This window comes from Triticum dicoccoides, chromosome 5B (genome assembly GCF_002162155.2).
Source record: "Triticum dicoccoides isolate Atlit2015 ecotype Zavitan chromosome 5B, WEW_v2.0, whole genome shotgun sequence".
NCBI lineage: Eukaryota > Viridiplantae > Streptophyta > Magnoliopsida > Poales > Poaceae > Triticum > Triticum dicoccoides.
In genome coordinates this window covers 8,846,129-8,861,817 of record NC_041389.1, presented here as the reverse complement: position 1 = coordinate 8,861,817, position 15,689 = coordinate 8,846,129, and positions in this window count along the sequence as shown.

Sequence of the window (15,689 nt, the reverse complement as noted above, 5' to 3'; positions counted from 1 at the left end):
CGGTTCGCCATGTGGCGACTGCACATTGGTCGGAACCGCCCCGGAAGGGCAAAAACACAAGGCGAGTGAAGTGAGCTGGGCAAAACCGCAATTATTGAAAAACTAGGGGCAAATCAGTCGAGCGTGACCCAACTAGGGGCACCAATACAATTGTTCCTTATATATATGCATAACGTGTACAATATGTAGTATCATAAAATACCAGCAAATGAAAAAGAATTAAATGGAAAACACAAAATTAAAAGAAAAATAAATAATAAAACCAAAAACCCCCAAACTTTTTAGTACCGGTTGGTAACACCAACCGGTACTAAAGCTCTCCCCACACCTGGCCCTGGCTCGTGCCACGTGGTGGCCCTTTAGTTGCGGTTCGAGCCGAACCGGTACTAAAGGGGGGACCTTTAGTCCCCACCCTTTAGTGCCGGTTACAAAACCGAAACTAAAGCCCCTTAGAAATCGGGGCTATAGCCCGGTTCTGCACTAGTGCCCACTTAGTTTCTTTTGTAGCTTTCATACATTTATAGCTCTAGTGCATCCGTTGCATGGCAATCCCTACTCACTCACATTGATATCTATTAATGGACATCTATTGGAAATATGCCCCAGAGGCAATAATAAAATGGTTATTATTATATTTCCTTGTTCATGATAATTGTCTATCATTCATGCTATAATTGTATTGACTGGAAACCGTAATACATGTGTGAATAAATAGACCACAACATGTCCCTAGTGAGCCTCTAGTTGACTAGCTCGTTGATCAACAGATGGTCATGGTTTCCTGACTATGGACATTGGATGTCATTGATAACGGGGTCACATCATTAGAAGAATGATGTGATGGACAAGACCCAATCCTAAGCTTAGCACAAGATAGTGTAGTTCGTTTGCTAAAGCTTTTCTAATGTCAAGTATCATTTCCTTAGACCATGAGATTGTGCAACTCCCGAATACCGTAGGAATGCTTTGGGTGTACCAAACGTCACAACGTAACTGGGTGGCTATAAAGGTGCACTACAGGTATCTCCGAAAGTGTCTGTTGGGTTGGCACGAATTGAGACTGGGATTTGTCACTCCGTATGACGGAGAGGTATCTCTGGGCCCACTCGGTAATGCATCATCATAATGAGTTCAATGTGACTAAGTAGTTGGTCACGGGATAATACATTACGGAACGAGTAAAGTGACTTGCCGGTAACGAGATTGAATGAGGTATTGGGATACCGACGATCGAATCTCGGGCAAGTAACATACCGATTGACAAAGGGAATTGTATACGGGATTACTTGAATCCTCGACATCGTGGTTCATCCGATGAGATCATCGTGGAACATGTGGGAACCAACATGGGTATCCAGATCCCGTTGTTGGTTATTGGCCGGAGAGCTGTCTCGGTCATGTCTGCATGATTCCCGAACCCGTAGGGTCTACACACTTAAGGTTCGATGACGCTAGGGTTATAGGGAAGGTTTGTACGTGGTTACCGAATGTTGTTCGGAGTCTCAGATGAGTTCCTGGACGTCGCGATGAGTTCTGGAATAGTCCGGAGGTGAAGATTTATATATGGAAAGTCATCATACGGTCACCGGAAGTGTTCGGGGGTTTATCGGCATAGTACCGGGACCATCGAAGGGATTCCGGGGGTCCACCGGGAGGGTCCACCTGCCCCGGAGGGCCCTTATGGGCTGTATGTGGAAGGGAACCAGCCCAATGTTGGCTGGGCGCCACCCCCAAGGGCCCATGCGCCTAGGGTTGGGGGGACCCTAAAGGGGGCGCCCCCTTGGCTTGGGGGGCAAGCCCCCTCCCCTTGGCCGCCGCCCCCCCTCTAGATCTCATCTAGAGGGGCCGACCCCCTTCCCCCTTCACCCTGTAAATAGAGGGGAGGAGGGAGGGCAGCCGTACCACATCCAAGGCACAGCCCTCCCCCTCTCCAACACCTCTCCTCCTCCGTTTGAGCTTGGCGAAGCCCTGCCGGAGAACCGCTGCTCCACCACCACCACACCGTCGTGCTGCTGTTGGAGCCTTCTTCCTCAACCTCTCCCTCCTCCTTGCTGGATCAAGGTGGAGGAGACGTCACTAGGCTGCACGTGTGTTGAACGCGGAGGTGCCATTGTTCGGCGCTTAGATCGGAATCCACCGTGATCTGAATCGCTACGAGTACAACTCCTTCATCCGCGTTCTTGTAACCCTTCCGTGTCGCGATCTTCAAGGGTATGAAGATGCACTCCCCTCTCTCTCGTTGCTAGTTTCTCCATAGATTGATCTTGGTGATGCGTAGAAATTTTTTAATTTCTGCAACGATCCCCAACAATGGCATCATGAGCTAGGTCTATGCATAGTTTCTATGCACGAGTAGAACACAAGTTGTTGTGGGCATCGATTTTGTCAATTTACTTGCCACTACTAGTCTTATCTTGATTCGGCGGCATCATAGGATGAAGCGGCCCGGACCGACCTTACATGTACGCTTACGTGAGACAGGTTACACCGACTGACATGCACTAGTTGCATAAGGTGGCTAGCGGGTGTCTGTCCCTCTCACTTTATTCGGATCATATTCGATGAAAAGGGTCCTTATGAAGGGTAAATAGCAATTGGCATATCACGTTGTGGTTTTGGCGTAGGTAAGAAACGTTCTTGCTAGAAACCTATAGCAGCCACGTAAAAAACTTGCAACAACAATTAGAGTGCTTTTATTGCAAGGGAAACGAACACTGGAAGCGGAACTGCCCCAAGTACTTAGCAGACAAGAAGGCCGGCAACACCAAAGGTATATGTGATATACATGTTATTGATGTGTACCTTACCAGTACTCGTAGTAGCTCCTGGGTATTTGATACTGGTGCAGTTTCTCATATTTGTAACTCAAAATAGGAGCTATGGAATAAGCGGAGACTGGCGAAGGACGAGGTGACGATGCACATCGGGAATGGTTCCAAGGTCGATGTGATCGCCGTCGGCACGCTACCTCTACATTTACCCACGGGATTAGTTTTAAACCTCAATAATTGTTATTTAGTGCCAGCTTTGAGCATGAACATTGTATATGGATCTCGTTTAATACGAGATGGCTACTGATTTAAATCCGAGAATAATGGTTGTTCTATTTATATGAGAGATATGTTTCATGGTCATGCCCCGCTGGTCAATCGTTTATTCTTCATGAATCTCGAACGTAATGTTACACATATTCATAGTGTGAATACCAAAAGATGTAAGGTTGATAATGATAGTCCCACATACTTATGGCACTGCCGTCTTGGTCACATTGGTGTCAAACACATGAAGAAGCTCCATGCAGATGGACTTTTGGAGTCTCTTGATTAAGAATCATTTGACACATGCGAACCATGCATCACGGGCAAAATGACCAAGACTCCGTTCTCCGGAACAATGGAGCGAGCAACCAACTTATTGAAAATCATACATACTGATGTTTGCGGTCCAATGAGCGTTGAGGCTCGTGGAGGCTATCGTTATGTTCTCACCCTCACTGATGACTTAAGTAGATATGGGTATGTCTACTTGATGAAACACAAGTCTGAGACCTTTGAAAAGTTCAAGGAATTTCAGAATGAGGTAGAGAATCAACGTCACAGAAAAATAAAATTCTTACGATCAGATCATGGGGGAAATATTTAAGTCACAAATTTGGTACGCACTTAAGGAAATGTGGAATTGTTTCACAACTCACGCCACCTGGAACACCTCAGCGTAACGGTGTGTCCGAACGTCGTAATCGCACTCTATTGGATATGGTGCGATCTATGATGTCTCTTACCAATTTACTGCTATCATTTTGGGGATATGCTCTAGAGACAGCTACATTCACTTTAAATAGGGCACCCTATAAATCCGTTGAGATGACACCGTATGAATTATGGTTTGGGAAGAAACCTAAAATGTCGTTTCTAAAAGTTTGGGGATGCGATGCTTATGTCAAGAAACTTCAACCTAAAAAGCTCAAACCCAAGTCAGAAAAATTCGTCTTCGTAGGATATCCTAAGGAAACCATTGGGTATACCTTCTACCTCAGATACGAAGGCAAGATCTTTGTTGCCAAGAACGGGTCCTTTCTGGAGAAAGAGTTTCTCTGTAAAGAAGTAAGTGGGAGGAAAGTAGAACTTGATGAAGTACTACCTCTTGAACCGGAAAGTAGCGCAGCTCAGGAAGATGTTTCTGTGGTGCTTGCACCGACTAGAGAGGAAGTTAATGATGATGATCAAGGTACTTCGGATCAAGTTGCTACTGAACTTCGTAGGTCCACAAGGACACGTTCCACACCAGAATGGTATGGCAACCGTGTCCTGGAAATCATGTTGTTAAACAACGGTGAACCTTCGAACTATGAAGAAGCGATGGCGGGCCCAGATTCCAACAAATAGCTTGAAGCCATGCAATCCGAGATAGGATCCATGTATGAAAACAAAGTATGGACTTTGACAGACTTGCCCGATGATCGGTGAGCGATAGAAAATAAATGGATCTTTAAGAAGAAGACGGACGCGGATGGTAATGTTTTTTCTTTTGCGTTTTCATTATGTCTTTTTTATTATGTACAAATATGAATGAAAACCGCCGAATATGAATGAAACCCGTTGAATTCGTGTCTTTTCGGTCCAATTTTAGCCGAACTTCAATTCAAAAAATGGCGTCTGGGGGTCGACCAGGGACGGTGGTTGGGAACCCGCCGCGGCCAGAAAAGCGTCGGCTAGCCCCAGGAAACTTTTCATTCAGACTAATGGAGAAGCCCGGGTTTACAAGAAAGTGAGTGGGAGCTTTGTAGCATTTCTCATATTATATGTGGATGCCATACTATTGATGGAAAATGATATAGAACTTTTGGAATGCATAAAGGCCTACTTGAATAAGTGTTTTTCAAAGAAGGACCTTGGAGAAGCTGCTTACATATTAGGCATCAAGATCTATAGAGATAGATCGAAACGCCTCATAGGTCTTTCACAAAGCACATACCTTGATAAGATATTAAAGAAGTTTAATATGATCGGTCCAAGAAGGGGTTCTTGCCTATATTGCAAGGTGTGAAATTGAGCTCGGCTCAAAGCCCGACCACGGCAGAAGATAGAGAAAAGATGAGTGTCATCCCCTATGCCTCAGCCATAGGGTCTATTATGTATGCCATGGTGTGTACCAGACCTGATGTAAACCTTGTCGTAAGTTTGGTAGGGAGGTACCAAAGTAATCCCGGCATGGAACACTGGACATCGGCCAAGAATATCCTGAAGTACCTGAAAAGGACTAAGGATATGTTTCTTCTTTATGGAGGTGACGAAGAGCTCGTCGAAAAGGGTTACATCGATGCTAGCTTCGACACAGATCTGGATGACTCCAAGTCACAAACCGGATACATGTAAATTTTGAATGGTGGGGCAGTAAGCTGGTGCAGTTACAAGCAAAGCGTCGTGGCGGGATCTACATGTGAAGCAGAACACATGGCAGCCTCGGAGGCAGCACATGAAGCAATCTGGATGAATGAGTTCATTACCGACCTAGGAGTTATTCCCAATGCGTCGGGCCCGATGACTCTCTTCTATGACAACACTGGAGCTATTGCCCTTGCCAAGGAGCCTAGGTTTCACAAGAAGACCAGGCACATCAAGCATCGCTTCAACTCCATACGTGAAAATGTTCAAGATGGAGAAATAGATATTTCTAAAGTGCATACAGATCTAAATGTCACAGATCCGTTGACTAAACCTCTTCCACGAGCAAAACATGATCAACACCAGAACTCTATGGGTGTTCGATTCATCACAATGTAACTAGATTATTGACTCTAGTGCAAGTGGGAGACTGTTGGAAATATGCCCTAGAGGCAATAATAAAATGGTTATTATTCTATTTCCTTGTTCATGATAATTGTCTATCATTCATGCTATAATTGTATTGACCGGAAACCGTAATACATGTGTGAATAAATAGACCACAACATGTCCCTAGTGAGCCTCTAGTTGACTAGCTCGTTGATCAAAAGATGGTCATGGTTTCTTGACTATGGACATTGTGATGGACAAGACCCAATCCTAAGCTTAGCACAAGATTGTGTAGTTCGTTTGCTAAAGCTTTTCTAATGTCAAGTATCATTTCCTTAGACCATGAGATTGTGCAACTCCTGGATACCGTAGGAATGCTTAGGGTGTACCAAACGTCACAACATAACTGGGTGGCTATAAAGGTGCACTATGGGTATCTCCGAAAGTGTCTGTTGGGTTGGCACGAATCGAGACTGGGATTTGTCACTCCGTATGACGGAGAGGTATCTCTGGGCCCACTCGGTAATGCATCATCATAATGAGCTCAATGTGACTAAGTAGTTGGTCACGGGGTCATGCATTACGGAATGAGTAAAGTGACTTGCCGGTAACGAGATTGAACAAGGTATTGGGATACCGATGATCGAATCTCGGGCAAGTAACATACCGATTGACAAAGGGAATTGTATACGGGATTGCTTGAATCCTTGACATCGTGGTTCATCCGATGAGATCATCGTGGAACATGTGGGAGCCAACATGGGTATCCAGATCCCGCTGTTGTTTATTGGCCGGAGAGCTGTCTCGGTCATGTCTGCATGATTCCCGAACCCGTAGGGTCTACACACTTAAGGTTCAATGACGCTAGGGTTATAGGAAGGTTTGTACGTGGTTACCGAATGTTGTTCGGAGCCCCGGATGAGATCCCGGACGTCACGAGGAGTTCCAGAATAGTCCGCAGGTGAAGATTTTTATACGGGAAGTTATCATACGGTCACCGAAAGTGTTTGGGGGTTTATCGGTATTGTACCGGGAACACCGAAGGGATTCCAGGGGTCCACCGAGAGGGTCCACCTGCCCAGAGGGCCCTTAAGGGCTGTATGTGGAAGGGAACCAGCCCCAAGTGGGCTGGGCGCCACCCCCTGGGTCCCATGCGCCTAGGGTTGGGGGGAACCCTAAAGGGGCGCCCCCCTTGGCTTGGGGGCAAGCCCCCTCCCCTTGCCCCCCCCCTCTAGATATCATCTAGAGGGGCCGGCCCCCTTCCCCCTTCACCCTATAAATAGAGGGGAGGAGGGAGGGCAGCCGCACCACATCCAAGGTGCAGCCCTCCCCCTCTCCAACACCTCTCCTCCTCCGTTTGAGCTTGGCGAAGCCCTGTCGGAGAACCGCTGCTCCACCACCACCACGCCGTCGTGCTGCTGCTGGAGCCTTCTTCCTCAACCTCTCCCTCCTCCTTGCTGGATCAAGGCGCGGGAGACGTCATCGGGCTGCACGTGTGTTGAACTCGGAGGTGCCGTTGTTCGGCGCTTAGATCGGAATCCACCGCGATCTGAATCGTTACGAGTACGACTCCTTCATCCGCGTTCTTGTAACGCTTCCTTGTCGCGATCTTCAAGGATATGAAGTGATACGTCTGCAACGTATCTATAATTTATGAAGCATTCATGCTATTTTATTATCTGTTTTGAATAATTATGGGCTTTATTATACACTTTTATATTACTTTTGGGACTAACCTATTAACCAGAGGCCCAGCCCATATTGTTGTTTTATTGCCTGTTTCAGTATTTCTAAGAAAAGGAATATCAAACGGAGTCCAAAAGGAATGAAACCTTCGGCAACGTTATTTTTGCGAAGAATATCACCCAGGAGACTTGGAGTTCACGTCAGAAGAGCCACGAGGAGTTCACGTCAGAAGAGCCACGAGGAGGCCACTATATAAGCCTACGTACCCTAAAACCATCAAAAATCAAGATATATCGGGTGTTCCGCCGCCGCAAGCCTCTGTAGCCACCAAAAACCTCTCGGGAGCCCTTCCCAGCACCCTGCCGGAGGAGGGATCCTTCACCGGTGGCCATTTTGATCATCCCGACGCTCTCCATGACAAGGAGGGAGTAGTTCACCCTCGAGGCTGAGGGTATGTACCAGTAGCTATGTGTTTGATCTCTCTCTCTCTCTCGTGTTCCCTCTATGGCACGATCTTGATGTATCCCGAGCTTTGCTATTATAGTTGGATCTTATGATGTTTCTCCCCCTCTACTCTCTTGTGATGAATTGAGTTCCCCCTTTGAAGTTATCTTATCGGATTGAGTCTTTTATGAGAACACTTGATGTATGTCTTGCCGTGCTTATCTGTGGTGACAATGGGATATCATGTGCCTCTTGATGTATGTTTCGGTGACCAACTTGCGGGTTCCGCCCATGAACCTATGCATAGGGGTTGGCACACGTTCTTGACTCTCCGGTAGAAACTTTGGGACACTCTTTGAAGTACTTTGTGTTGGTTGAATAGATGAATCTGAGATTGTGTGATGCATATCGTATAATCATGCCCACGGATACTTGAGGTGACAATGGAGTATCTAGGTGGCATTAGGGTTTTGGTTGATTTGTGTCTTAAGGTGTTATTCTAGTACGAACTCTTGAATAGATTGATCTGAAAGAATAACTTTGAGGTGGTTTTGTACCCTACCATAATCTCTTCGTTCGTACTCCACTATTAGTGTCTTTGGAGTGACTCTTTGTTGCATGTTGAGGGCTTGTTATATGATATATCTATGTTATTATTGTTGAGAGAACTTGCACTAGTGAAAGTATGAACCCTAGGCCTTGTTTCCTATCATTACAATACCGTTTACGCTCACTTTTATCGCTTGCTACCTTGCTGTTTTTATAATTTCAGATTACAAATACCTTTATCTACCATCCATATTGCACTTGTATCACCATATCTTCGCCGAACTAGTGCACCTATACAATTTACCATTGTATTGGGTGTGTTGGGGACACAAGAGACTCTTTGTTATTTGGTTGCAGGGTTGTTTGAGAGAGACCATCTTCATCCTACGCCTCCTACGGATTGATAAACCTTAGGTCATCCACTTGAGGGAAATTTGCTACTGTCCTACAAACATGTGCACTTGCAGGCCCAACAACGTCTACAAGAAGAAGGTTGTGTAGTAGACATCAAGCTCTTTTCTGGCGCCGTTGCCGGGGAGGCTAGGTAAGCGGCACCCACACCCCGTCAACTAAGCTCTTTTCTGGCGCCGTTGCCGGGGAGGTTAGCGCTTGAAGGTATATCTTTAGATCTTGCAATCGAATCTTTTTGTTTCTTGTTTTATCACTAGTTTAGTCTATAAAAGAAAACTACAAAAAAATGGAATTAAGTTTTTCTCATATGCTTCATCTTTTTAATATCTTTCGTGAGAATGATGGAAAGGAAAATTGTGTTCAAATGCTAGAAGAAGAATGCATTAGAATGTTTGGTACTAGATCTTTAAATGATGAGCATGATTGCAATGTTGTTAGTATGAATTCCTTGAATATCCATGATGCTAATGATATGCAAAGCCACAAGCTTGGGGATGCTATGTTTAATGAATATGATATTTTTTTGTCCCCCAAGTTTTGATGAGCAAATTTATTATGATGAAAGCATGCCTCCTATTTATGATGATTATATTGATGAAAGTGGGTTTGGAAGAGTGTCAATTTTAGGTAGTATTGATCCCACTACTTTGTAGGATATTGAATCTTATTGTGATGAATATGAAAGTGGATTTGGAAGAGTGTCAACTTTATTTAGTGATGATTCCACTATTTCGGAAGAGGTTCCAATTGATTATGAGAACAAAGTTGCTATCTATGATGATTATTGTGATGACTTGTATGCTATTAAGAATAATGATAAACATGAAACTTGTCATCATGATTTTAGTTTTCAATTGGATTATGCCTCACATGATAATTATTTTGTTGAGTTTGCTGCCACTATTATTCATGAGAAGAATTTTGCTTATGTGGAGAGTAGTAAATCTTCTATGCTAGTAGATCATGAAAAGAATGCTTTAGGTGCTGGTTATATTTTTGAATTCATTCATGATGCTACTGAAAATTATTATGAGAGAGGAACATATGCTTGTAGGAATTGCAATAATATCAAGTTTTCTCTCTCTATGTGTTAAAATTCTTGAAGCAATGCTTGTTTTATCTTCCTATGCTAGTTGATTATTGTTCCCATAAGTTATTTTCTCACAAAATCCCTATGCATAGGAAGTGGTTTAGGCTTAAATGTGCTAGTCATATGCTTCATGATGCTCCCGTTATGTTTCAATTCTTATCTTCTATGTGAGCATCATTGCCATCATCATGCCTAGCTAGAAAGGCATTAAAGAAAAGCGCTCGTTGGGGGACAACCCAATATTTACCCTTACTGTTTTTGTGTTTTCACATGATTATGCTACTGTAGTAATCATGTTTTATAGCTCTTGTTTCAATAAAGTGCCAAGTAGAACCTTTGGGAAGACTTGGGTGAAGTTTATGTGATCTTGTTGTAGAAAACAGAAACTTTAGCGCTCACGAGATTAGCTGCCATTTTTTATTGGAGAGTGCTTTTAGGTTGATTCTTTTTGCATATGATTAATAGACAAATTATTCAGGTCCAGAAATTTATTTAAATTTTTTTTTGAGTTCCAGAAGTATACATTTGATACAGATTACTACAGACTGTTCTGTTTTTGACAGATTCTGTTTTCATTGTGTTGTTTGCTTATTTTGATCAATCTATGGCTAGTATTAAGTGGTATGAACCATAGAGAAGTTAGAATACAGTATATATTACACCAATATGAATTTATAATGAGTTCATTACAGTACGTAAGTGGTGGATTTATTTTCTTATACTAACGGAGCTTACCAGTTTTGTTTTGAGTTTTGTGTGGTTGAAGTTTTCAAGTTTTGGGTAAAGATTCGATGGATTATGGAATAAGGAGTGGCAAGAGCCTAAGCTTGGGGATGCCCAATGCGACCCAAGGTAATATTCAAGGACAACCAAGAGACTAAGCTTGGGGATGCCCCGGAAGGCATCCCCTCTTTCGTCTTCGTTCATCGGTAACTTTACTTGGAGCTATATTTTTATTCGCCACATGATATGTGTTTTGCTTGGAGCGTCATTTTCTCCTGTTAGTATTTCCTTGCTGTTATTTAGATTAATGTTTTGCATCTTTATTTTCAATAAAAAAAGTCAAGGATAGCCTTTGCCATGCTTATTTTGGTAGTATACATGCTGCTGTTTGAAAACAGAAAGTTTACCGCTGTTGCAAAAATTCCCTAGAAAAGTCAGAGAATGGTATAATGTTGAATATTTTTTCATATTAAGATCTGATAAATTTATTACAGTGGGAATTTTAGTTCATAATTTTTGGAGTCAGGGAAGTATTGTTACTCTTGCATTCTTTACAGACTGTATTGTTTTGGCAGATTGCTGTTATGTTTGCATTGTTTGCGTATGTTTGCTTGTTTAATGACTCTATTTGAGGATAGGAGTATTAAATATGCAGAGGCATTTAGTATGCAATGTTGAATAATAATTTTAGTGATTTGTTACAGTAGAAAGTGATAAGGTTTTGCATTGGTTTATACTAACCGATCTCACGAGTTCTTGTTGAGTTTGTTGTGAATGAAGCTTTTGATAAAAAGAAGAGAAACCATGATATGAAAGGAATTAAGGAGACACAAAAGCTCAAGCTTGGGGATGCCCAAGGCACCCCAAGATATTATTTCAAGAAGTCTCAATCATCTAAGCTTGGGGATGCCCCGGTAGGCATCCCACCTTTCTTCTTCAACCACTATCGGTTAGTATTGGTTGAACCTAAGTTTTTGCTTCTTCACATGAGTTGTGCTATCCTTGCATTGTCTTTTTTATTTTGTTTTGCTTGCTGTTTGAATACAATACCAAGATCTGAAATTCCTTAATGAGAGAGAGTCTTCACATACTTACGTAATTATTTAGCTACTCATTGATCTTCACTTATATCTTTTTGGAGTAGCTTTTCATTTACTCGTGTGCTTCACTTATATCCTATGAGTAAATTGTTGAATGAGTTGATTGTCATAAATCTGAAATTATATATGCCTCATTTGCTTATTTCATGGGGAGTAATGACTTCACATCTAAGAAGTAGAGGTTGTAAATTTATTGACGGTTAGCAAGCATTGTATTGGTCATTTGAACAATTCATGAAAGAATATTGAAGGAAGAGAGATTTCACATATAAATATATTATCATAGACATCTTTTATAATTATGAGCACTCATTAAGTATGACATGCTAAAGAGTTGATGTTGGATAAGGAAGACAACGTAATGGGTTATGTTTTCTCGCATCTCAGTTAAAGTATATTGTCATGGATCATTCAACCATGTTGAGCTTGCCTTTCCCCCTCACAAATTCCTAGCACAAAGTAGAGATACTACTTGTGCTTCCAAATATCCTTAAACCCAGTTTTTGCCATGAGAGTCCATCATACCTACCTATGGATTAAGTAAGATCCTTCAAGTAAGTTGTCACCGGTGCAAGCAATAAAAATTGCTCTCTAAATATGCATGACTTATTAGTGTGGAGAAAATAAGCTTTGTACGAACTTGTTATGGAAGCAATAAAAGCGACGGACTGCATAATAAAGGTCCATATACAAGGGGCAATATAAAGTAGCGTTCTTTCGCATTAAGATTTTGTGTATCCAACCCTAAAAGCGCATGACAACCTCTGCTTCCCTCTGCGAAGGGCCTATCTTTTACTTTATGTCTTTTACTTTATGCAAGAGTCAAGGTGATCTTCACATTTTCCTTTTTCATTTTATCCTTTGGCAAGCACTTTGTGTTAGGGTGATCCTGATATATATATCCAATTGGATGTATGTTAGCATGAACTATTATTGTTGACATCATCCAAAGGTGAATACGTTTGGAGGCAACATTATAAGCCACAATCTTTCTCTGTGCCTGATTAAAACTTCATAACCACAAGTATTGCGTGAGTGTTAGCAATTGTAGAAGACTATATGATAGTTGAGTATGTGAAGTTTGCTAAATGAAAGCTCTGACATAGACTCTTCCTGAAAGTAAGATGAATTGCAGTTGTTTGATGACTAAGAATGAAGTTTGCTAGTTTTCAAGAAAATTTATGGTCTATGCTTTAACATGTGAATTTCTTGTTACTAGTTCGTGAAAAGTTTATGAGATGAACTACTGTTATGACATATATTGATGCTAGTAAAGGTGATTGAAATTATCATTGATCAAACTTGTGCACCTCTAGCATTCACACTTCATAAATTCTTTCTTTTATCATTTACCTACTCGAGAACGAGTAGGAATTAAGCTTGGGGATGCTGATACGTCTCCAACGTATCTATAATTTATGAAGCATTCATGCTATTTTATTATCTGTTTTGAATGATTATGGGCTTTATTATACACTTTTATATTACTTTTGGGACTAACCTATTAACCAGAGGCCCAGCCCATATTGCTGTTTTATTGCCTGTTTCAGTACTTCGAAGAAAAGGAATATCAAACGAAGTCCAAACGGAATGAAACCTTCGGTAGCGTTATTTTTGGGAAGAATATCACCCAGGAGACTTGGAGTTCACGTCAAAAGAGCCTTGAGGAGGCCACGAGATAGGAGCCCCCCGCCCTATTGGGCGCGCCCCCCTGTCTCGTGGGCCCCTCGAGCACCTCCCGACCGACTTCTTTCGCCTATATAAGCCTACGTACCCTAAAACCATCAAAAATCAAGATAGATCAGGAGTTCCGCTGCCGCAAGCCTCTGTAGCCACCAAAAACCTCTCGGGAGCCCTTCCCGGCACCCTGCCGGAGGGGGATCCTTCACCGATGGCCATTTTGATCATCCCGACGCTCTCCATGATGAGGAGGGAGTAGTTCACCCTCGAGGCTGAGGGTATGTACCAGTAGCTATGTGTTTGATCTCTCTCTCTCGTGTTCCCTCTATGGCATGATCTTGATGTATCCCAAGCTTTGCTATTATAGTTGGATCTTATGATGTTTCTCCCCCTCTACTCTCTTGTGATGAATTGAGTTTCCTCTTTGAAGTTATCTTATCGGATTGAGTCTTTTATGAGAACACTTGATGTATGTCTTGCTGTGCTTATCTGTGGTGACAATGGGATATCATGTGCCTCTTGATGTATGTTTTGGTGACCAACTTGCGGGTTCCGCCCATGAACCTATGCATAGGGGTTGGCACACGTTCTTGACTCTCCGGTAGAAACTTTGGGACACTCTTTTAAGTACTTTGTGTTGGTTGAATAGATGAATCTGAGATTGTGTGATGCATATTGTATAATCATGCCCACGGATACTTGAGGTGACAATGGAGTATCTAGGTGGCATTAGGGTTTTGGTTGATTTGTGTCTTAAGGTGTTATTCTAGTACGAACTCTTGAATAGATTGATCCGAAAGAATAACTTTGAGGTGGTTTTGTACCCTACCATAATCTCTTCGTTCATACTCCGCTATTAGTGTCTTTGGAGTGACTCTTTGTTGCATGTTGAGGGCTTGTTATATGATCTATCTATATTATTATTGTTGAGAGAACTTGCATTAGTGAAAGTATGAACCCTAGGCCTTGTTTCCTATCATTGCAATACCGTTTACGCTCACTTTTATCGCTTGCTACCTTACTGTTTTTATAATTTCAGATTACAAATACCTTTATCTACCATCCATATTGCACTTGTATCATCATCTCTTCGCTGAACTAGTGCACCTATACAATTTACCATTGTATTGGGTGTGTTGGGGACACAAGAGACTCTTTGTTATTTGGTTGCAAGGTTGTTTGAGAGAGACCATCTTCATCCTACGCCTCCTACAGATTGATAAACCTTAGGTCATCCACTTGAGGGAAATTTGCTACTGTCCTACAAACATGTGCACTTGCAGGCCCAACAACGTCTACAAGAAGAAGGTTGTGTAGTAGACATCATGAAGATGCACTCCCCTCTCTCTTGTTGCTAGTTTCTCCATAGATTGATCTTGGTGATGCGTAGAATTTTTTTAATTTCTGCAACGATCCCCAACAGCATCTCCATAGCCCGTTGATACGCCTAGTTGATGTCAGACTATCTTCTCCCTTTTTGTCTTCTTCACAACCACCATCCTATTCCACATATAGTGCTATATCCATGGTTTGCGCTCATGTATTCCATGAGAGTTGAAAAAGCTGAAGCGCGTTAAAAAATATGAACCATTTGCTTGGATGAAACAGGGGTTGTGCATGATGGGAGTATTTTATGTGATGAAAATGAAGCATAGCCTAACTATATGATTTTGTAGGGATAAGCTTTCTTTGGCTATGCAATTTTGAAGACATGATTACTTTTTAGTATGCTTCAAGTATTACTATTTTTATGTTAATATGAACTTTTATCTTGAATCATTTGGATCCGAACAATTGTACCACAATAAAGAAAATTACATTGAGAAATATGCTAGGTGCATTCCACATCAAAAATTCTATTTTTATCATTTACCTACTCGAGGACGAGCAGGAATTAAGCTTGGGGATGCTTGATATGTCTCCAACGTATCTATAATCTTTTATTGTTCCATGCTATTATATTACCTGTTTTGGATGTTTATGGGCTTTACTAATCACTTTTATATCATTTTTGGGACTAACCTATTAACTGGAGGCCCAGCCCAAATTGATGTTTTCTTGCCTATTTCAGTGTTTCGAAGAAAAGGAATATCAAACGGAGTCCAAACGGATTGAAACCTTCGGGAGAGTTATTTTTGGAACGGAAGCAATCCAGTAGACTTGGAGTAGACGTCAGGGAAGCTTCGAGGAAGCCACGAGGCAGGGAGGCACGCCCTACCCTTGGGCGCCCCC